This window comes from Dryobates pubescens, chromosome 1 (genome assembly GCF_014839835.1).
Source record: "Dryobates pubescens isolate bDryPub1 chromosome 1, bDryPub1.pri, whole genome shotgun sequence".
NCBI lineage: Eukaryota > Metazoa > Chordata > Aves > Piciformes > Picidae > Dryobates > Dryobates pubescens.
This window is the reverse complement of record NC_071612.1, coordinates 20315259-20340514: the sequence shown is the minus strand read 5'-3', so window position 1 is coordinate 20340514 and position 25256 is coordinate 20315259. Positions and strand designations below refer to the sequence as shown.

General features: G+C 37.7%; 1 protein-coding gene across 11 annotated transcripts in view; it reads left to right on the top strand.

The window, feature by feature from the left end:
* Positions 1–25256, top strand: part of ERC2 (ELKS/RAB6-interacting/CAST family member 2) — a 458989-nt gene that overhangs the window by 120531 nt on the left and 313202 nt on the right. The gene's annotated exons all lie outside the window — the stretch shown is intronic.

The following is a 25256-nucleotide window of genomic DNA, read 5'->3' as shown; positions in this document are numbered from 1 at the left end:
ACTGTATTGAAATTTCACCAGGTAGATTCAAAACCAAGGGGAACACAAAGAATCTGTAATGTTATTAACATAATAAGTAGTAGACATAACCTCCCAGTCTGAAACTGTTAATGATGTTTTGCACCTATTACTGTAACAATGAAGAACATGAGGAGAAATTGCTGAAGTAGTTCTGTGTGGTTTTGACTTTTGTGCTTAGGAGACAGCTGGAGAGAAAGGACTAGAGCCACATAAAGGAAGGCTCAGGTGGTGGAGAAGGCCAGAAGCACACTGGCCTGTATCTGGAATAGTGTGGCTAGCAGAAGTAGGGAAGTGATTGTGCCCCTGTACATGGCACTGGTGAGGATGTACCTAGAATACTGTTTTGGGCCCTTCAAGAAGGACATTTTGTTGCTATAGCAGGTCCAGAGAAGGGCAACGAAGCTGGTGAAGGGTCTGGAGATCAAGTCATATGATGAATGGCCTGAAAATGTGGGATTGTTTAGTCTGGAAAAGAGGCTGAGAGGAGACCTTATTCATCTCTTACAACTACCTGAAAGGAGGTTGTATTGAGGTGGGTGTTGGTCTCTTCTCCCAGGTAGCTAGTGATAGAATAAGAGGAAGTGGCCTCAGATTGTGCCAGTGGAGGTTTACATTGGATGTAAGGAAAAATTTCTTTACTGAAAGGGTGGTCAAGCATTTCCACATTCTTTCTAGGGAAGTGGTGAAGTCACCAACCTTGGAGGTATTAAAAAAAACATACAGACAGGGAACTTTGGGATGCATTTTAGTGGGCATGGTGATGGTACTGGGCTATTGGTTGTACTTGATGACCTTGGAGGTCTTTTCCAACCTTAATGATTCTGTGGTGCTAAGGCATGAATCAGACATTTGACTGCAGCGAGATGGGTACCATGGTTTGATGAATAAGCCATGAATGGCCTTCAGGCCAAACACAAGAGGCTCTCATGTCTGTAGCAGTGAAATAGGGAAAGGACAACGGTAACAGGTTTATTTATTTGTTTTCACATTTAAAAAAAAAAAATTATTTATTATTTTCCTCCCCATTATTTAACTTTTAGAGGAAATGTCTAGGTCTTGGTATCACAGTGGAAAATGCAAGTATGAATCTAAGCTAGTGAAAGATCAGTGGTTTCACAGGTAACCTAATATATAGGGAAACCTCTAAATAATATCAGCTAAGGCAAACTAAAGTTGTACACTTAATGTCTCAAGTGGTAACATTATATAGTTTTATAATACTTTACATCTCTCTAGTACTTTTCATACTTAAAATCATCAAGCAATGGAGTCTGTGAGAATCTCTGAAAAAATTGTCATTATTAATGTTAAAAAGTATTTACAAACAATCCCCTGCAAAAGAAGCTGCAGCTGCATTTTTTCCTGAATAATTTCTGTCCTTATTTGATATATTTTGAACTGGCTGGTGTGGTAAACTTAATGAAATTCCAGTTTTGTGTCTTCCATTTTTTGTGTTAGGTTAAAGTGAAAAGTGCATTTTCATTTTGTAAATTAGATGACATATAGACTGAGACATAAAGGTGCTATCTCATTTGGACAAGGGAAGGACAATGCATGTGTGGCAAAAACTGTCTTGCTGAAGTAGGTTTTGTACTTCACAGCTCTACTATAGTATGTCATAGCAGTTAAGTTGTGTAGCCTTAAGGCTTTAGTAAATAGAAATCATTGTTGACGGCTGGCTGGCACAGACATGTGCGAACAATCATCTTAGTTTCCAGTTGTTGCAGGGAGGAATTGCAGTTGTGTACAGTGACCCATGAAAATATTGGTCTGACACTTAAAAAGAAGCTTGGCTAAATAACTACTGTGCATGGTAACACCTAGTTAAATAAGGATATTAATGTCCTTAGAGCAAAAATTTTTTAAGATACATAGTTAATGAAAAAGCTGTGAATTTAATTAAAATACAAAACATTTTCAAAGGCAGGATGCTAATTAACATTTGCTGGACTTGACTAGGTAAAAAGTGCTTGTAACAAGGTTCTGAAATCATCTGTCCCCTTTGAAAAATGTTCTTTTTAAACCTTTAGTCATGTAAGTGCTTAATGATGTTAGTAACTGTTCAGTCAGTTGAAGGTGGTGCAGTTCTCTGATAGGTTATTTGATTCTTTTCCTGTTATTTTAATATATAGCACTACAACTTAAATCTGAGAGCTTCAAATAAATTCTTTGCATTTGTGTTTCCTGTAGAGGATCATATACCTTCCCCCTGCTAGCACTACTTGAGTTATTTTTGCACAATAAAATTTGTAACACGGTAATATTTATTAAGGAAGTAGCATTATCTGACATTAAGTAACCTGAATCTGTACTTGGTTATTGTATATTCTGTGAAATATAAAGAAGAAAGGTTTTGAATTGTTGCTCTGTACTTCTCCATTGAATGTATAGCCTTTCTCACACAGAAGGTTAATTTATGCCTAGGCTACTCAATGTTATTTTCTGTATTTTTGAGAAGTGTGGAATTTAAAAAGTGGTGAGAATGCCAAGGCTGGATGATGTTGTTACAGACACCATAGACTGTAGGTTTCTTGCTCTTACATGATCATATTTTTCCTACCTGTTTCCATTCCTCCAGCTGTAATTATTTAAAGACTAATCATGCATCCTGATGACTTTCCACTGTGTACTCTTTGCCACAGATCTGTTTCTTTGGTTGTGAAAGATTCTGGTTTAACAGTACCTGTGAATATTTTCAGTGTGACAGCATTTTTAGTTTTTCAGAAAAAATTGTGTAGCAATACCAGGCTAGAAGAAAAAAATCAATTTAGAAAGCTGAGAAAAAAATATTTTAAAATGCAAACAAATATTGCTGATGTATTTGAAGGAATAACATTTACCAGTGAAAGAGGAGGTTTTTGTGAAAGACTGAAAAATCATCTAAAGCATAAAGAAAAGGGGGTGTTTTACAGAATCAGTGGGAAATGAGTGAAAAAGCTGGATGGAACTGAGGAGAAGGATTGCAGAGAATGGTAATACTTAAGAGTTCTGTGATAGAAACGTCAGCACTGGTCGAGAGAGCAGCTGAGACATTATCCAAGCCAGTAGAGTTCTGTTCTGATTAGTGTAAGAAATGTATTTTAGTATTGTAGAAGTAAATGCTAATAAGAAAAGGTTGGACAGGTTGGACTTGATGATCTTTGAGGTCTCTTCCAACCTTGGTGATTCTGTGAAAAAACTGGGGAGTTGGAGGCTAGTTTAGAGGTTTGAAAATATCAGTACCTAGTATAAAGCTGGATTGAAAATTAGATAAAAAGAAAGAATAAAATGAGTAAGAAAGATTTTTGTTTCTGGAGAAATTTGTTGGCTTCATATATTAAGATCCTTGTTCGAAAGGCAAACTTCAGTTCTTGTATTTTGTAGTAGGTGGTGTTGATTCATTTTTTTTTGTTTTCCTTTTTAAATTATTTTCCTTTTGAAACAGTTTCTTAGACATTCATATAGGGCTCATAAACAGTCAGTCATTGCCTTTGCTAGGTTCCCTATCCCTGTTTTCAGTGGAAGTAGTTTTGATACAAGCAAGGTGTACGTCAGATACTGTTACCAGAGTTGGCTAAAAATAGGCTAAAACAATTCTGCAAATACTGTATTTATGAAGAGTGTTTTCTTTCTCATGTCTTTTTGCTTTCGTCTTTCAAATTCTTTCTCAGGTCAAAAAAGCATAACAGATGTTTCTTATCTTTAAAGACAAGTTTCTTCCAGCTGACCTACACTGTGAGATCTGCTCAAGACTGGTCTAGGGTGGGAAAGCCTGAGGAGTGTGTAAATAAAACCAGTTCTGGATCATGTTCACTGCATGCTTATTTTCCCCTTTAAACTGTTTAAACTATTGAAGTTTCAAGAAAATACTTAAAATACTTTCCATTATTTTTTATTACATTTAGAGTATATAGTTTACTTACTGCTCTGAACAGCATTAAAGGAATGCTAAATTGTATTCTGGAACATTACAGCATCTGTAAATACTATAGCTGTCTTTCTGTAATCCTTAACTGAAACAAAAATCAGTATCTATTCTATCTGCCCATTTCTATATATTAATAATATTTTGCATAAACAATATTTTGCTGTTTTTCAAGTATCCATACTGTTTGTGGTTGAATTTAAAACATTTGTAGAGTGCTAGAATGGTGCCACATCCAGCTGGCAGCCAGTCACTGGTGGTGTCTCACAGAGATCAGTGCTGGGCCCTATCCTGTTTAATGTCTTTATTGATGATCTGGACAAGGGGATTGAGTCCATCATCAGTAAATTTGCAGATGACACCAAGCTGAAGGCAGGTGTTGATCTATTAGTGGGTAGGAGGGCTCTGCAGAGGGACGTTGTCAGGCTGGACAGATGGGCAGAGTCCGATGGCATGAGATTTAACACATCTAAGTGCCGGGTTGTACACATTGGCCACAACAACCCCATGCAGTGCTACAGGCTGGGGGCAGAGTGGCTGGAGAGTGGCCAGGCAGAAAAGGATCTGGGGGTACTGGTTGACAGTGGGCTGAACATGAGCCAGCAGTGTGCCCAGATGGCCAAGGAGGCCAATGGCATCCTGGCCTGCATCAGGATGTGTGGCCAGCAGGAGCAGGGAAGTCATTGTGCCCCTGTACTCAGCACTGGTCAGGCCACACCTTGAGTCCTGTGTCCAGTTCTGGGCCCTTCAGTTCACGAAGGATGTTGAGTTGCTAGAACATGTCCAGAGAAGGACAGCAAAGCTGGTGAGGGGTTTGGAGCCTGAGCCCTATGAGGAGAGACTGAAGGAGCTGGGGTTGCATAGCCTGGAGAAGAGGAGGCTCAGGGGAGACCTTCTTGCTCTGTACAACTACCTGAAGGGAGGTTGTAGCCAGGTGGGGGTTGGTCTCTTCTCCCAGGCAACCAGCACCAGAACAGGAGGACACAGTCTCAAGCTGCACCAGGGGAGGTTTAGGCTGGATGTTAGGGAGAAGTTCTTCACAGAAAGAATGATTTGCCATTGGAATGTGCTGCCCAAGGAGTTGGTGGAGTCACCATCACTGGATGAGGCACTTAGTGCCATGACTAAGTCAATTAGATGGTGTTGGGTGATAGGTTGGAATCGATGATCTCAAAGGTCTCTTCCAACCTGGTTAATTCTGTATTCTATTTCCTACTGTAAAACACAGTGCTTTTCTGCAGTAAAGTTGGAGGAACATTGCAGCTGAAATATTCTTTGCAGAGGGCACTTACATTGCCTTACAATTTAGGACCAATAATTAAAAAAAACCAAACAACAACAACAAAAAAACCCACCACTAATCCACTAATCAACAAACAAAAAACACTGGAAATTGCACCAGTAGCAATTTTCTTTGCATTTCTGCAAAAATGATCATGATGCTTGCTTGTCATATGCAGCAAAATTGGGTAAGAATGAGCATAAACCTTTCAGGGCAAGGAAAGCGTCTGTAGAAGAAAAGGTGCTCAGATATATTTGAGCTCCAGATTATACTTTGATGTTCTTTATATATTTCTGAACTCTAAATGAAGTGAGCAATTTTTAATGGGATCTGCAGTACACTGAATTTCAAACAGAATGTGTATACTGTGTCTTGGTACAGCTCCACATTCTTTTCTGTCTTTGAATACTTATAGCTACATTGCTCTGCTTTGTTAATGTTATCCTTAATTTTCTGCAATACCTAGTCAGGTCCACGTTATGTGAACTGCAATACAGAAATCTTTTTCCTTAATATTAATTTATTTCATTTCTGAGATGAACTCTTGGCTGCAAGAAATTTAATTTTCTTCATTAATAGAGACAATTACTAAGCTATTTCATTGTGGGGTTCTCTTTCACAGAAAGAGTTGTTTGCCATTGGAATGGGCTGCCCAAGGAGGTGGTGGAGTCACTGTCCCTGGAGGTGTTCAAAAAGGGATGGGACGTGGCACTTGAAGTAGTCATGAGGTATTGGGTCACAGGTTGGACTTCATGACTTCTGAGGTCTTTTCCAGCCTTATTGATTCTATGATCTTTCTGCATAAGTTGATAGAAGAAAAAATTTGCTTTTTCTTACTGGATAATTTTTGTGGTATTTTTTTTAGGCCAGTCTTATCTTTACTGTAAATAAGGTCCTGCTTGCCCCTTCAATATAAGGATTAGTTTGCTTCTTTGTTTACTTTGAAACATTGCCAGAAATTTAGAGGAGGGGGAGGAGAAGTTTCATTTATTTTATCCCCGTTTTGGATTTTATGCATGATTTCATAAATTTGTGGTAAATACAATGTTACATATTTAATACAGCTTGTAGGTTTATGTTTGCAACAGACTGGAAACAATTGAGAGTAGTTTTCCTAAGCATAACCATAAACATAATGAAGTTTATCCTGCCAAGTGTCAGGCCACAAATAGAGACAGCCACGTGTGGTCAACCTGTCCTCCATTTCTGGGAAAAGTGGCACTGCACCAAAAACCCCCAAAAGTTTAAATCAGGCAGGAAATCTTTGTCAGACTTGACCAAGACTGTGTTGGTGACTCATGGTTGTTGCACAGCCCTGCAGCTGTGTTGGTTTGTGAGCCAAGCAAAAGTTCAGGCCTATCTGCATTGAAATGCCAGTTGCCTCTGTTATGATTTTCTCTTCCAGCATGATTCTGTGTACTAGTGGTCTGGCAGCAACCTAGTTTAATTTTGTGTCATCTTCTGTCATAAATTTTGAAGCAGTCTGTCGTATACATAGTGAGAGAGTAAGCTTAAATGATCTGTATTTTCCCTGGAAAAATAATGCTTTCAGGAACTGTGAAAATATATGAGAACATTTTTGTTCCATGTATTTTTATAAATTACCCCTTTTCTATAACTGAAATGAGCTCTCATTCCTCCTCCTTTAATTACAAAGCTAAATAAAAAAGAATGATGCAAGCAGTGGGAGCAGGCACAAAGGATCTGGGGGGAACAGGGAGCTCCCATCTGAGCATACAGGTATAGGGTTATAGGTATATTTTTAACTCAACACAACCAAGTCCCTTGGCTTTACAACAGTGAACTTAAAAGTGCTGTTAATGATCTTTGGAAGGTCGTGGTGTTGGGGGAGGTTTATGAGCATTGGAAGAAGGCGTACGTTGCCTTTATCTTTAAGAAAGTCTAAAAGGAGAATCCAGAGAAGTCTCACATTGATATCTGGGAAGCTCATAATCAGGAAAGAATAATCCTGGTAACCATTTCCAAATTTATGACAGGCAAGAAGGTGATTTGAAGTAGCCTGCATATTGTAGCCTGCATATTTGTGAAGGGGAAATAATGTCTGACTAACCTGATACCTTTCCTCAGTGCCACTACCAGGACAATAAGAACTTACTGTTCTAGAGTATTAGAGTTGCTACACAAGATTGTGACTGTTCTGTTTATCAAACAGTATTGTTTCTTGGGCTTTTCTTGCTAAATGTGCCACCTAGTCCCTAAATCTTGTGTGTCTATTCTAATTTATTCCAATTACTATTTGTTTTCAGCCTGTTTTGCACTTTGAGTAACTCCATTTGCAAGCTAACTAATCTTTTGTTGCAGTATAGCAAAACATTTAGAAAATGTGAAGTCAAAAGACTGTTTTTTATTTCTGTTCATGGTGGCATAATATAGTTTGTAGTTGTTAAAAATGAGATGATTCTTCCAGCATTGTTTTCCCCAAAGATATTGGAAATAGGGTTAAGATAAAATATATGAACAAAGACCAAGATGCTTATAGCTAGCTTTGAAAGGTCATCCTTGTTCAAATTCTTTGTGGAAAAGATGGTTAAAGCACAGTTACACAATAAATTCTCACCACTTACCTTGTGAGCAAAATCACAGAATAGCTGTAATTCTGTGACTTTCTAACTCTTTTATGCAGTGCATTTCACAGTCAACCTGTGCAGCCCAGCTGCTGCATGCCCATCTCTGTGAATTTGGGGAAATCCTCAAGGGTGTTTGGTCTGCAGGAGTTTCCTCATCCAGTGGGTACTTCCTGGTGTGGTATGTTGTGCTAGGCTTAGTGCTGGCATATCTGTTGTATGTGCTTTTAGTGGACAGGTGGAGGCTGAAGTTCAGGTGAACCATAAAATCACTTGTGTAGGGCTTGTAGAGCTTCTTTGCCCAAGTGGGTGTTAATTAGGGCATATCGTTTAGGGCTGCACACAGTGTGTTTTTTTTCTGTCAAGGTGGAACTTCTGTGTTCCAGAGTTTAACTCAGTCTTCTTACACCCTCCCACTAAGTAATTGAAGAGAGCAGTAAGATCTCTGTGTGGCTTTTTCTTCATGTTGCACAAACCTGGGGCTTTGCCTTTCCTAGTGTGTTTTGTGCCCCAGTCCCATAACCATCCAGGTCTATCATCAGTTGGACTCATGCCAGAATTTGAATATCAGTCTTGTACCAGGCAAGTCCAAACTGGGCACAGAGTTCCAAGTATGATCTCGCATATTCCAAAGACTGGTTTCACACCCCCAAGTTAGGTATTGCCTGTTCTGGTTAGGCGTCTTTGTTTTGTGCTGTTTTAGGTATTGTGAAGAATTTTGTCTGATGCGTAACAAAAAGAAGCATTTCTAGAACAAGAGTTCAGAGTTGCAATGTGTTATTAATTACAATAATTATATTAGTCACACGTAAGTCCAAGAATTATTATCCACTTACAGTTCTAAGATAAACAGTTTCATGAAAAGCTTATATGGTATTTAACAGTTCAGTGTATTTGGGGGTGTTGGGGGGGGAGGCACAGAACCACAGAACCTTTCCTATCAAACAAAAACTATAGACCAAAATAACTTATTTTCCTTCACTGAGACAGATGCAGTTTTTATGACTTGAAGAACAGGGTATTTTTCAAACCTTGCCTAATTCAGTTGCAGGATTTTTTAACCTTTTTTTTTTTTTTATTTTGCTTATTTGCTTCTGTGGGAACGGTAAGCAAATGGTTTGTTGAGTGGCTGCTCAAAGAGAAGGTGAAGAGAAGCCATAATGATGATTTAAGTCAATCTGATAGCACCTGCTGTTGCTTGCTTTCATCTCTTCATGAAGGAGAAAGTGATCCAGGAGGTGATTCTGTGGTTCTCTGCTTCACTCTCCAATTGTTGTACTGAACCCCATTACCATCTAACAGGGATAAAGGCATGGCATACTTTGAAGTTCAGGGCCTCTCCTTATTTAATACTTTTTGAACTGGTTGAAAAGTGTCAGGAGTCACGTGCACATGTGGCTTGGCCGCATGGGTAAGAAACTACACTGGATTCAGATCTATTATGTTGCATTTTCTCCATGTAGGAGAGTTCATGCATGGCTGTAATAGTTTTATAGGTCTAAAATGCAGTGGCAATAGTTAATACAAAATTTTCAAATATAAACAATTGTCATTTAAAATGTCAAATGCAGCAGCTGAGAGTGAACTCAGGGTGGCAGCTCTGATGTGCCACATAGATAAAATAATGAATTCAAAACATATGTTATGATCTCAGTAATGTAATCCAGATTATTCACTGGAGGGTAACAGTTGTGCATTTTGACTGCCAGAAGTTTACTTTGACTTGATCTTTTGACACATGCTAAAGGTACAGTGTTCCTGTCTTGTGAGAAATTGTATTTGTACTCAAGTGGCACTACCATCCTGTTGTTATTCAAATGAGACATAAAAATTTGATGTCTGGTGCAAAACTTTAAGGATTCTTATTCCTTAAAAATTATATTTCCTTTCTGGTAAGATGCAGAGGGGACGTTAAGGTACTACAATTTGAGGGAGGGTGAGGAAGCTACTTGCTGTGGTAAAGCCTTAAAGTGAGTGTGAGAGCATTTTTAGACAAGTGATGAGAACCTCCTGGACATGATTGACTTAAATTAGCTTGATTGCTTTTTATCAATTGCAGCTGCACTATTTAGCATAAAAATGCAAAACATCCAAAAATCATTTGCCTTGCAGTGTAGTACAAAGATGGTTTTAGTTAGTCTTTAAGATGTTTCAAATGTTCATTCAACCCAGATTCTCTGAGTATGGATTCAGACCATATCTAGTTACACAGAATTAGTACAGATATTGTACACTTTGAGAAAATTAATTAAGGAAAATATGCTGCCTTATGAATTACATATTTGGGATTTTGGTGTTTTTTTTTCCTTTTAACTGTGTTAGTAAGTTAAACAGTTCAAAGGTATTTGTTATAGTGGCATAATCAAACATCTGATGTTTAAAGCTAAGAGAAAGCCTAGAACTTTTTCTGTGATGTGCAATTGTCTTATTTGCTCTCTCAACCAGTGACATGGTTGAAAGAGAAATCCCAAGTTATGTAAAAATAGAGGAGAAAATTGTCGTGTTTAGGATTGCAGCCTGGTGTTGAAAACTTGACCAGGGAAAGGCTGCTACTGTTAGTTAAAGGCTGTTCTGTATGTCGTGTTTTGATATCTGATGTCCATTTGCCATATGAATTTCCTTTTTGAAGGACTATACTACTTGCAAGCTCAGGATCCTGTCTCAGAGGTTTCTGGTTTTCAGAGGCTTAATGATTTATACAGAACGTGACCTTGAGGCTGATTTCTATTTCTTGGATGCTTAATGCTATCTAATTCATAGCAAAAATACTAATGTATATAAAACTTGCATTGTTTACTGTCATTAAGCATAAGCAGCAATTGTGCTGAAGAACCCTTTTTGTTATGTCAAACAATAGATGATATTAAAGACTGGCATTATCTAAAGTCAGTCTTATTTACACTTAAGTTTTTTGATCCAGGGATGACTTCATTGAGATCAAATCCTATTATTACTCCTTAGATTCATTTACTTGTACATATTCCTCAGATAATGATGTCAGCTTAAGTCTTTAGACAATTTCATGGACTTGAGATGTTAAAAATTGAAAAACAGCCAGTTAAGTACTTACTTAATGGTACAGTTTCAGTGTCTGAAAACCTATTAAAGACAAAACCTTACATTTTTATATATACAATATGTAAAACTTGTACATATATAAAGAAATCACAAGAAAATATGGGGACTATTTATTGTTATCACTATGAAGAGACACCTTGGGTTCTTCAGGATCGCTCTTTGTTAATATTAAAAATACCATCTATATACATAATGTAGCAAATAAACTTTTAATTTTATTTATTCCTGTGTTAGGTTTTGCAATACAGTACAGAGATGAATGAGAGTACAGGATTATATTTCTTCTTGCATAAATAATAGAAAGGCTTAGAAAGTTTCAGTTACAGCGGCACTTAATTGTGTCTGCACAAGTTTACAGGCAGGCTGGAGAGATGTTACTGAGAGTATAGTCAGGTCTTGTTCTTCCTGCACATACTTTCCTACCCTAGATTTAACTTTTAGGAATGATAGGCCTACAAAGGCCCCTGTTTTCTTTTAAATTGAAATGGAAATCAAAGAGGCTAATGCAGCTACGTATCCACTGATATGCTTTTGTAATACAATCTTAAGGTAGATCTATATTTAATGAATAAATTGAATTGCAGGAGTTGGTTTTATTCTTCAGCTACTAGCTCTTCACTTTAAACTTTCTTAGTAAGAGAGTACTTGGAAATTCTTTGAAGCATTATTTTACGTTCTGAAGTGCTTCTGTGTTTTGTTTAGTTGTACTGTGAAATGTGTGTCACTGTCACTGCATGCAATTACATAGGGAGAGCCACTAGGTATTGTTTAAGATAGCTTGACAGCTGCAGAGAGGAATATTAGCAGCTCTTTAATGTGTCCTTTAACCTAGGAGATCGTTGGTTCTCTTCTTTTCTTCTTTTCTTTGAAATAGTATTGTGATACTCATATGTGCTGATAAATACAATTCACTTTGTGTAGTGTAGAATCCGATGTAGGTAGTCTACATTAAACTTCACATCATTTTTGTGTGTGTGTGGTGACATCGCCCTGTTTCTTGAAATGTATCATTACTACCCCAGTCTTTGAGGAGATTGGAAAAAAGAGCAGAATTTCATCCATATGCAGAATAATCTATGTCTGGAAAAAGATTACTTTCAGAATGCTTTCCAGGAAAAGGAAAACAGATGAGGAATGATATGGACTTTAAGAAAATTCTAAAAGTAAATAAATAAAGGGCAGATTTATAAGACTCCATGTTAATGTCAACTGTCAGAGACCAACAAATGACTTTTCATACTCAGGTTTCATTTCCAGAACTAATAAATGTGCTTTCAGCATCTTCTACATTAAAATATTTATAGCCCCATTGTTTTAGCAGTAATATTTGTTTATGCATATACATTCCTATATATGCACTAAATATATATGGATTAAAAGCATATACAGTAAATGTATATACTGCATAAGCTAAAAAGGATATTAAGAATTATGAAAGAGTATATTAAAAACAAAAAATAGTCTTGCACATATTCCATGGCAGATTAGCAAAATCCTTTCCATGGTCATTTATGCCTTCATATTTTAAGAGCAACCTCAGCTGAAAGGTTTAAATACAGGAGGATTTAATCCTCGAAGTATTTCAAAGGCATACTTTGTAGTACAGAAGATTTCAACATAAGTATTTTGAAAGTATTCTATACTGGTATTCTAATTCTGGTGATATTTTGTATTTTGCCAAAGAGTTGATGATTCATCCAAAGGAACTGCTAACACTGAGCAATATTAGGATTGCTCTTCTGATTTATTTATTTTTTTTCCAAGTTGATTATTTGCAAAAATTAAGTAATTATGTGCTACACAGCTCAGCTACACATGTCTTTGAGTTTTGTATTGGAGCCCTTAATTTTGAGCAATTGTTTTCTTTTGCAGTCTGTTTCTTCCTCTTACAATGTCAAGTCATGCAAGAATGTTGACTTATTTGATAGTCCTTTGGCTATTTCACCAAAGCAGTGTTTTTTTTTTTTTTTTTTGCAGATATCACTCTGAGGCAATGCTGACAAATGGTTTTTAATGTGCTTAAAACCTTGCTATTTATAGCTTTAAATAGGGAATCATGTCATTAGCTTTTTTATCTCTTTCACCTAACTAACTTTGTGTCTGAAATGTTTTGCTTTCTGATCTTGGACTTAAATTTTCTCAAATCTTGCTCTTCCTTTCTTCCTTGAATTAAAGTAGCAGTAGATTTTATGCAAGTTGCATATATTAAGTATTTTCATTCCTCTGGAAAAATATTTCAGTCTTAAAGACTGGAAAACTAATAAGAATCATCTTCATCAACTGAGTTTGAAATGCCTATTTATATCATTCAAAACACTGAGATAGCTTTGAACTTGCTACGGAAGCATATCTTTTTGGGTCTCATTGGTCAGCATTTATTAGTGATTGTCCCTTAGTGAAGTAATTAGCCTTATATTAAAAATAATTACTCTTATAAATACTGGGGTCAATGCCATATTTTGCTCTTGATATGAGTCACATGTGTATTTAAGTTGTAGGAAGCAAAAGACATTGCTGTAGATAGAGTGCATTGTGGCTTCACTTGAAACAGACTTCCCATTAAAACTGTCTGTGAAAATGGTAGGCAAATGTTGCTATTTGAGGAACTATATATTGCTACTTATTATATCATGAGTAGCTCAGAATGTTCTTGCTGGGATATCTCTGTAATTTTTTTTTAATATTTTCAAAATTTGGAAGATATATTCTTGGTAACCGTTTATCTCTTACCTTACTACATGCCAGAGTAATCCTTTTACAGTCCATTTATGGAACTTCCAATTTGTATTTAAAAAAGCTTTTTACTTACTAATTATTGCTTTACTTATTAATTATTGCTTTCATCAAAGATTTTAGAAGGCACAGTTCAACTATGAGTATGGAAACAAGATCCCTCTCCCAAGGTAATCTGTTCTTACATAACTGCTGGGTTTATTGCTAGAAAGATCTAATTTCATTAGCTAGTCTCTCAATTTTCTCTTCTTTCTTGTTGTAGCAGTCCTGACTTCTAAATTCCACTAAATTTGTATCCTTAGCCTGGTAGAACAAAGAATATAAAATAGGATGTCTCATTTAATTCAGTTTTGAAGTCGATTTGCCACTGCTCTGCTAGCACATGTATATGTATTAATATTTAATACTTATGATAGAATGAGCCAGGTAGGGTTTGTTTCACAGATTTTAATCTGTTTCTGTGGTTCAGACTCAGTACATTCAGTTTAGTTTGGATTGAGGACAAGTGGTGGAGCTAAGCAGACCTTGTAACCCTTGCTGGCATTCCAGGTCTATATCAAACCAGATGACATTTACTGTTGTATGGGAGATTATGGTACCTGGCTTGTCAGGAGAGAGGATGTTCAGCTTTTGTATTTGGAAAACTTTAGAGGTAAATTTTTAATCAGAGAGATTTCAAGTAGTTAGAAATTTATTCCATCTTGCAGCACTTTGCAGAGAATGCAACAACTCTCTGCAGGAATGTGGACAGGAGAGACACAAAAGTCAAAATGGCATATTTCTTGGAGAAAAAATGGTGTGATATTTGAAGTTTAGCATATTGCTTTAACCTTCTTTGTTTGTGTTCTTGTGAATAAATAAAAAATATTACTCAAGATGTTTTATGTCACTCTATTTGTGGGCTGGCCATAGATCCTGGAAGATATGCTTGTAGCCAAGCTGATTCCTACTGATGTAGGAATGTCTAATAAACAAGTGGGTGACATAAACAGGTGTTTCAGTCTCAGAACAGGGTGAATCCTCTGAGATGTCTCACTCAAAATATGAAATTGAGAGAGAGCTCAAGGGTACAGCTCACCTCTGTGAGCATAACACAGGCTCTCTAGCTCAGCTAGAGAGGTTTACCTACAGGCATCTCTTTGAACAGGCTACAAATGTAAAGTGCTTTTTGCACGTCATGCTTTCTCTACCATGTCAATAGTATTATTTATAATAATTGAATTTTATTTTTATCATGTATAAAGCTAACATGGTTACTGATGGTTCTTATACTGTTAAGGAATTCTACACTCCCCCCCCCCCCCCCTCCACAAATCAGTTAAATGCATTGACATAACTTTAAAAAAAGAACATTGTGGCCTTTTAGTTCACTTTCTATTACTCTGTTGCACTACAATACAATTTGAGTATTATTAGAGACAGAAATTTCAGAAGTTAAAACCTTGCAAGATTGATAGTTTAGTAAATTGGTTTTAAGTATTTTGAATTTATAACTATCATTATGTTGCTAAATAACATTGACTCTGGAGTGACTGACTTCCTTTTGCAATAATTCAAAAATATTATGACATCTGTAGTTTTATAGTGAGCATAAAATTCAGTGACGTAAGTTCAATGAGGTAAGGTTAGTGTTGGAAGTTTTCTTAACAAAAACTTCAAGTATTAGCACATATGTTATAATTCCCATGTGTTTTCCAAAATTTGCTGGAACTGAACTGAGTATTAAATTCCAAACTTTGGACTACTTGCTTTAAACTACCTAATTTTAGTGGTAGGAGAAAGCAAAGATGTTAATTTAAATAAACAACTGTTAGGCAACTGGCTGCATTGATAAGATACACATGATCAGAACTCCCTGTGGCATATAACTTCATGCTAGGATGAGTTTCAAACAGCCAAAAGGAGTTACAGAATTGTTTGGGCTGGAAAGGACCTGCAGGGACACCTCCTACAAGGCAGGTTGCTAAAGGCCCCATCTAGCCTGGCTTTGAATGCTTTGGGATTGGAACCTCCACAGCTTCTCTGGTAACCTGTTTCAATGCCTCACCACCCTCAGTGCCTCACCCCTGCATGGGGCAGGGCCCAGTGGAGAACGCCGTTTGTTGCCAGGAACTGGAGGGACGGACAGATGGGGCACTGCCTCTCCCCTGCTTTGTACCACATGATCGTGGGGCTCCTGATGCCATCCTGGCCTGTATCAGGAACAGTGTGGTCAGCAGGAGCAGGGAAGTCATTGTGCCCCTGTACTCAGCACTGGTCAGGCCACACCTTGAGTCCTGTGTCCAGTTTTGGGCCCCTCAGATTAGGAAAGATGTTGAGTTGCTGGAAGGTGTCCAGAGAAGGACAACAAAGCTGGTGAGGGGTTTGAAGCTCAAGCCCTATGAGGAGAGGCTGAGGGAGCTGGAGTTGCATAGCCTGGAGAAGTTGAGGCTCAGAGGAGACCTTATTGCTCTCTTCAACTACCTGAAGGGAGGTTGTAGCCAGGAGAGGGTTGGTCTCTTCTCCCAGGCAACCAGCACCAGAACAAGAGGACACAGTTTCAAACTGCACTAGGGGGAGGTTTAGGCTGGATGTTAGGAAGAAGTTATTCACAGAAAGAGTGATTGGCCCTTGGAATGTGCTGCCCAGGGAGGTGGTGGAGTCACCATCACTGGAGGTGTTTAAGAAGGGTCTGGATGAGGCACTTGGTGCCATGGTTTAGTTGATTAGATGGTGTTGGGTGATGGGTTGGACTTTATGATCTTGAAGGTCTTTTCCAAACTATTCTATTCTATGAAAATCCTCCTAGTGGCTAATGTAGTCATGAGGTCTTGGGTGACAGGTTGATCTTTGAGGTCTCTTTCAACCTTATTGATTTTATGATTCCATGATTGTAATCTAAATCTAGCATCTTCCAGTTTAAAGCCATTACCCATTGTCATGTCACTACATGCCTTTGTAAAAAGGCCCTCCCCAGCTACCTTATAGCCCCCCTTCAAATACTGGAAGTCTCCTATAGGGTCTCCCTGGAGCTTTTTCCTCTCCAGTCTGAACAACAACTCTTTCAGCCTTTTCTCATCAGTCAGGTGCACTCCAGCCCTATGATAACTGTTGTGGTCGTCTTTCAGATCTGCTCCAACAATTCCTTGTAATTCTTTTTGCGTGGGCTCAAATCTGGGCACAGTACTCTAGGTGGGGTCTCACAAGAGTGGAGTAGAGTGGGATAATTGCCTCCCTCGACTTGCTGGCCATGCTTCTTTTGATACAGCCCAGGATTTTCTTGGTTTTCTCGGCTGCAAGCACACAGTTTGCTTCTCATCAACCACCACCCCCAAGTTCTTCTCAGGACTGTTCTCTATCCATTCTCCACAATGCCTGTCTTTGTGCTTGGGATTTCCCTGAAACAGGTGCAGGACCTTGCACTTGGCTTTGTTAAGCTTCATGAGATTGACATTCGCCCACCTCGCAAGCCTGTGAAAGTATCTCTGGATGACATCACTTCCATCCAATAGGTTGACTGCACCACACAGCTTGGTGGTGTTGGCAGACTTGCTGAGTGTGCACTTGATCCCACTGTTCATGTTGCCAACAAAGATGTTAAACAGCTTTTATATCTTAACTATCAGCTAAAATATTTTCTAGTGTGGTTTGCCCTGACTGTGTTACCAACTTTCTCTTTTAAAACACAGCATGATCTGGACTAGTGGGGAAAAAAAAGAATGAAAGATAACTCAGGACTGATTATTTGAGTTGGTGGCTGGCTTAGCTGTCAGGGAGTGAGGCTGGGGTCTTTCTGGAGGTGAGATGGTACAAGTTTGTTTGCCTGATGTGAACAGCCAATGCTACCTTGTATTTATAAATCATCTGATGTTACTTGTTGTCTATTCCCCTGGACTACAATGTAATCAGCTGCTTTAAACTCCTCTCTTTTAGTTGGTTCTTAAAGTGGTGAAGTAGTTGAAAGACAGTACAATAGGCTATCCTTTAAAGAATATAAAGCCTGTTAACAATCAGCTCTGTAATAACATGCTGAATTAAAATGTAAACCAGAACATCCCTAATACCAAAAGTAATATGGGTGGGAATGTTGTTGAAATAATGCTTGAAAGGGGAATTTTCCTTTAGAAGGGAAAAAAGCTAGCTCCCTCACTTATGGTTCAATTTGGAACAAGAATTCAAAGCATATTAATTGTATGAAATTAAAGAGTCTACAGCTTCGGAATGTAGCTGAGTTCTGCATGTTCTGTTTTGGATTTTACATAGATCAGATGTTTTTGAAAGAATTAAGTGTATTATACTATGGATTACCATGTACAGCTATTGCTTCAAAAAAATTCATGGTTATCACATCAGATTGAAAAATGAGGGTTGAACACAATGAGGAGATAGTTGTAATTTTATTGTGTTTTAGAATAGTTGTGGATTTTTTTTTACAGGCTCTGAACCAGAGAGTGCAGTTGGGAGATTTTAAAAAAGCACATGGCATCCTTTCTATGCTTGCAACTCAATTCTCATCTCTGCAAAAAGGCCTGTATTAGGATATGTTCTCTATATTCACTACTCAGTACTTCTGTAGAGAAAACTGAACTGACAGCTTTTCTCCTCCCACTGCCCATGGTTTAGCTTAGCTTTTGTAATCAAAACTTTGTGTATCACATTTCCTCACATACATACAGGTGTATAAATATAGGCAGTAAGATCTTCAGTAAAAGTCTGGGTTTTGATCTCTCAGCAAAGATGGCTGCATGATATGCTAAGAGAGCAAACAGTGTCACAAAAAAAGTGCCAACAGCCCTGGGGAGCCTGAAGTGGTCATCAAGAAAGGAGAGAATGATAGTACAAAAATGAAGAGGCCTGACTCTCAGACACAGTGGCAAATACTGACTGCAGTGTGTGCTGGAACAGGGGTGAGGTTAGGATGGAGGTTGACAATGGGTTACAGTTTGTGTTCTTTTACTCCAGGTGCAATATTAATGCTTGACTAATAAACTCAGAGTTATTTTAAAAACCCCTACATCCAAATCTTTGCTTACATGTATTTATTTATGATGGTAAAATAAATATTTCTTAACAGTGAAACACAATAGTGCTGCTTTGTGTTTCACTTTCTCATGGAGCTCCATAACCCTAAACCCACTTTCATAAATGATATATATATGTCAACAGTAAGGAACTTCAAGAAACAGATGTCACTATTGGAGGATGTCATGAGTGGTGTGACGGCATGAAAATTAATAATATTTGACTTTGAATTTGGCAAATTTTGCCACTTACATGAACTTTTCTTTCTAAAGTATAACCCGGTTCTAAAGTTTCTGCAGTGTTGCATATTTCCAGGGAAGTGACAGAGTTTATTGCATTAAGTAGTTGAAATAAGTAGTTGCTGACAAAAAAGAAGTTAGACATTTAGAAATTAAAAAGCAATTTACTTCAACAGAGGCCTTTGAAATACTTTGTGTTAGCTATCAGATCTCCTTTTGCTTCATTTTCCTGGAAAATTAGGGTATTCTTTATATTGCCAAGTTTTACTAGTAAATGTACCACCAAAGCTTGGGAAATACAAGTCAAAGACTCTTAAAAATTATGTAGTGCTTGATGAAAAGCCAAAGAAAGGGGTTGTGTGTACCAGAAATCCTTATCCTTTCAAATATAAAAATATATATCTGATGCTGTAAAGTGACCCATATTCAATTTCCTTTCAGATTATATTTAAAATGCCATTAATGTGAAAGGAAGAGCAACAAAATGGCAGGCATTTCACCTAGTGTACTGGCATGCTTCATTTAGGATGCTTCATTGTTTCATTATTGTTGTGAAATGTGATTTCGCAGTACCGCTTTCAGGGAAGAGATAATTTCATATATTGGCAAATTCATCTTGGTTGTAAATGCAGTGGTATATTTTGTTCCTTGTCTTCTATGAGATGAGGAACTGATTTAACCACATCTTGGTTTTACACCACCTGGAGGTTCATGTTTGACTTATGAAATGATGTCATACATGCTTAGCACCAGACAGATACCATATAGTAAAATGTTGCATATGGTTCAGGCTGAGGTAGTTTTCTTTTGCATTATGAGAATGTAAAAGTCTTGGCTCACGATTACTAGAGGCTGAAAGAACGACTTAGGGAAGGAGAAAATGATGGGCATGACTGATTCTTGAAAGCCTTCATGCTGCATTCCTATGAATAGAAAATAAACCTGTACAACAAAGACCACACAAAGTATCAGTAGCCTCTTAACTCTCCCAGACTGGCACAGGCTCAGCGTTCTGAAAACTCATGTAGATCACTCATTTCAGGATAGCTTCTTGCTGTGTCTGCTGGTTTGGGGTGATGTTACACCTATTCTGTCAAAACACCTAGGTTTTATTATATAGGTGGATTTTTGAACTGAAGTGCTCTGCTGTGTCAGTCTCAAATTACCTGACCACAGATTGAGGAGATGTATGAAGACAGAGATATCTTTGGCAAACTTTTTTCCCCCCTTTTCTTCCCAGTGTCAGGACATGATCTAATTTGACCTCCACATAAAAAGCTTCAGGGGAGGGATGCTAGAAATAATTCTGTTTCCTGCACTTGCATGGAGAAAAGGATGACACAGATTGAAAACCATACTCTCTTATAAATATTATCTGTTTCTGGTCTTTAAGATGTTAGTCTGAGTTTCCTCGTAGGCTTGGTTTTAATTGTGGTATATAATGGTTAAATATGCCTGCACAAAGGGAAATAAAGGAGTGTCAAATAAGGTATTGTCTTATAAAAGAATAGGAAAACATATGATTTGCAAAAGATTAGTTTGAATTTCCATGATGCAGATTGAAACGTGGAAAGTGCTATGTCAGTAACCCAGGTCATTAATTTCCTTTCATCATATTTAAGAATAATTTCTGTTTCATCATGAAGGTGAAATTTCTTGAAGAAGGAATTTCCTTGTAATTGTGTGGAACTGAAATTCTAGCTGGAACAGTCAGCATTTGCTTACCTATGATTCATTGGGAAAGGATAGTTTAACCTTCTGAGCATGGCACTGGATTTGCTGTGACTTGGAGATTACCTCATGGGCTATTATGGAAGTTTCAGAGTCCCTGACAGAGAATGTGTGGTGTTAAGCTTATGTTTTTTATCTCTCTCTGGCAGCAGCAAGGGTAGCTTTGTTGGCTTTGGAGCAGGCAAAACCACTGTCCTCCTGGAGAGGGAGGAGTTGGACTAGGAGATGCAAGGATGGGAACAGAGGATCTGCCACCTAAACATACACTTGGACATGCCATACTCTTTCCTTCTCAGTGCTCACACTGTCCTTATGTAAAGTATTCAGTATTCAGTATCACTAAGGTTGGAAGAGACCTCAAAGATCATCGAGTCCAACCTGTCACCACAGACCTCATGACTAGAGTAGGGAGGACACTAGTGCCCACTGCAGGCTTGAACTCACGACCTTCCCCATTAAAGGTCTTATGTGCTACCAACTGAGCCACACCACTGCTAGGATTGATACCCTTTGGCTTTTAAAAATCTTAGAATTTTTTTCACAGTATAATTGAAGTTGTACTTCAGTTATGCTTTAAAGATTTTATTTAAAGCTACCAAAGCTAAAAGTGAATTCTTAAATGAAACGTGATAAAATCTTTTGTGGGAACAGGGGTTCTAGGCAAAAGTTGTAGTCAGATTTTTCAGTCCATGTGAACTTCTCAGGGAAGAATGAAATTAACTTAAAACACATGAGTGTTTGTTAATAAAAATGTTAAAATGCTACCATGGAGCAGAAAGAATTGATCTAAAGAGTCAACTATTTACATGAAGGCAGGTGGAGTAACTTATTTATGACATTTACAAGAAAACGACCTTGTTTCTGGTTATAGAGTCAGTTTGAACAACTGGGAAATACTTTGTTTCACAGTTGAGCTAGTAACCTTGTGCTAACTAAAAGGGTTTTTTTTGTTGTTTTGTGTGTGTGTACATGACCTGAACCCTAACTAGTGGAAGGAAAGATGGAGATTTGTGGCTTTGCTGGGGACTTTCACATGTATTTCTTTTTGGTGTGAAAGAAAATCATCATGCAGCATCTCTTAGTTGAATTTTTGTCTTTGTTCAAGGAATAGAAATAATGTATTAGTCACACTGCAAGCTGCGGAGTGGTGAAAGGAAATGCAGAAAGGTTCAGTCTTGTGATTCTCTGTCATTAACAGCTGTTTGAGGGTAGGACTGAAGTCTGAGGAACTGGAGTGGACAGGGCCCTGCAATCCTTTCCCACATAGGCTGGCCCTCACAGGCTTGGATTTCAACACCATCTACTCATCCTCTCAAGCCTTCTTCTTGTGCTCCTGAATTTTAATGCCTACAATCCTCAGTCCTGAGTTGAATCTAGTGAGCTGTGATGACAGGATGTGGAGGAAGAAATTCATGAAGAATGAGAATTGTCTGCTCAGCTCTTAGGGTGGGGACTGGAAGAGAAGGCTGTTGAATGAAAATCTGTCTGGTTCAGCCAAGCAGAACAGAACTGTATCAGCACATCTGTAAGCTACTGTGTTATCCCAGTCATTAGGGAATGGTATCAGTGCTTGGTTTATCAGTGAGTGTAATCACCCAACTCCCGTTGGCTTCAAGCATTAAGCTTCTGTCTAGTGGCAGTTGGAAAGAGACTTGCAGTGCCTGACTACAGTGAGTCCCTTTTAGGAGCTTGCACTCCAATGTTATGATGAGCTTCTCAGCTGCAGTTTAAAAGCCCAACAGAGAATTTTGTGATTTGACTTCAGGGATTGCTTTCAGACATGAAACAAATAAGTGATTAAGTATAAAGAAGATGTGGTAATGAGTTTCAGATGAAGTCTTTTATGTTCATCAAAAGAAGTCTGGAAGTTTGCTGCTGCTGCTACTACAATTTCTTGTTTTCTAACTAAAAAAAGTAATCTTTGAATCTCTTACTGCATATTGCTTACAAACTACAAGATCCTATTACTGTAATAATGTGAAAAAAAAAGTTTTAAAATAAATCTAGTGGAATATAAATCTGTTTTCCAGTGTATAGAAAACCAATGAGCCATTTTAAGAGCAGGAAGAACATGCATTTTGAGATCAAATAGATCATCTAAATTGGTCCCAAACCAAGTTTTAAAATGGCTTTGCAAAGGCTTTTGCTTTGAATAAACTTGGCGTTGCAAAACTCAGAATAGAAATAAAAATAAATTAGATTTGCTGATTGTTTTGTGCTTTACTAATCGTGTGCTTAAAATAACATCCATCAAGCTTTTTATTATGAATAACCTTTATGGATTTGGATGCAATGTAAACTTTAAACCCTTGTTCTTCATTTTCATACATTTCTGTTTGAAATTTGGATTAGTGAATCTGTCTTCCCGCAGCAATCTTGTGGATGGAGAATTATTCTGGAGTTCCACATCATACATTTTCAAGCTAAACCTTGGCTTCTCAAAGGCACACCTTGAAGCCAAAACAAGCCTGTGTGAGTCCACTTAATGCGAACACCTCATGGTTTCAGTGCTGCAGAAGAAAACAGTGTCAGAAAAAATGGCCTCTATTCAAGGAAACCTACCTTTGCAATAACAAATCGCACTCTCTTTTTCTTAGTTCTCTACTTTTTATGGTATTATAATGTCATTCTAATGGCTTGAAAACCTTGCAAAGGTTCTCCATGCCCATGCTGCCACCTCTGAGTGCTTTCTGCGTTACAGAGTGTCTTTCTTGGTTTAGGTGGAGCGGAAGGGCAAATGTAGAAGTAGGTCTATAGCAGTATTTTTAGTACCTCCTCTTCTGGACTCTCCATTTCAGTGTGTTAACCAGCCTTCTGAAAAACTCAAATATTTCTCTAGGAATAAAATACTTGACTTCTGTACCCCAGGCTTGAATTTGGGAGTTTGAGACAGCACAAGGAATGCAGAATTGAATCTGTAACACTTAACACTAGCAGTGGGTTGGCTTTGTTGATCTCTTAGGATGTCTAAAATTGCTGACAAAATTTCATGGGTATATACTGTATTTTCATGTATTATTTTCTTTACAAGTTAGCCTTCAATAATATGAGGCTTGATATATCCCCACCCAATATTCTATGCTTTGTTGCCTGTAAGCTGCTCAGTGATTAATTTGTAACTGTATTTCCGAACCAGGATGTGGAAACACGTATGATTTAGTGAATGTGCTCAATGAAGGGATCAATGCATGCAAGGTGTAACTGTTGCAGTACTGGTGGTTAAACCCAAACATGTTCTTTTGCTTTAGTAAATTGAGATGTCTACAATTTTATTACAAAAATACCAAAGGTATTAAGAGCAAAATTTACATGATGGGTAGTTCTTTGGTGAAGTAAATTCAGCCCCTCAACCCCACCCCCCTGAATATTTTTACATCAGACAAGGAAATTGATAAACATTTTAAACTACAGATATACATTCTAATTCAGTTTATTTTCTGGTTTTGTGGGGTTTGGGTCAGTGGTGGTGTTTTGTTTTGTTTCGTTTCATTTTTCTCCTCCCTCCCCCCTTCACATTTGTTCTTTGTTTATTCAGTCTAGCTCTCCTGGCTTTAACTCAGCTGGCAGCTGAGTCCTGGCTGTCCAGTTACAGCAGAGGGGTTTTCTCCTTCTCCCCACTGCTTCCCCTTGTGGTAATTATTCTAGACAGTACATACGTAAAAAGGTATTATTAAAGTACTACCTCAGTACTGAAGCAGTGAGGTAGGATTCTGAAAACTGCTTCCAAAAAAGTTGCTTTTATGTTTAGCTCTTTATTGCTTCCCCCTGTATGACTATTTTTTGTGTGGGTTTTGACCTGGATCCATGTGCGTGTGCCTACTGCTGTTGCCATGCCTGTCACATTGTGCGTGTTTTCCCGTTTTGTGATTTTCCTCCCTGAAAAGGCAGTTCCCTCCTTCTCCATTTTCTTGAACAGGTACCCTGTCTTAGATTTTCCTTTTTCTTGCCATTTTGTTCCTTGCTTCAGCAAATGTTTTTCTCTTTTTGGATGATAATATTTATTATGCTGTCCTTGAACATAGCTACTGCTTTTTCCACCCTTGTCCTCTTATAATGGAAGAGTGTGACCTATTTTTCCTCTTTATTTCTAAATGCTTTGATTAGTACCTAAGCCTATAGTAACCAGTATCAACTGATCTCTGGATTTTTTTTCCCAGACAACCAGCAGATATTTGCCTGACTGTAATTTGAAAACTGTTTGAACTGTGTTAAGAGAACAATAATATTGTGTTTGAGCATTTATATACCAAGTAATGAGAAAATTAAGGCTACATACACTTTCTGGACTGTTAGAATGCCATTGTTTTTAAAATGAGATTTATTATTTAGGAGTTCTAAAGGGAAAAAAACCCAAAAGTTATGTCATGTAGAGCAATTTGAAGTTCTTCATTTCTACTTAGTAAAATCCTTGGATTTTGGTTGATGGATTTGTGTTTACTATGGAAGAGTACAGTAAGGCCCATTTGTTAAGAGGCTTATGTGACATACACTGGAGAAAAGGGAATAACCTCTTTTTTTCCCCTACTTGTCATGGATGTTAAATAAACTATTTTGAGATTACTGAATTGTACCCAAAAATGTGTTCTGACTGTAATGTCTGATGGGTCACTTCATAGCTTTAATGGGCAAATTGAAAACAGTATTCTGTATCATGTACTTAATTTCATGTATTTAATAGGTCA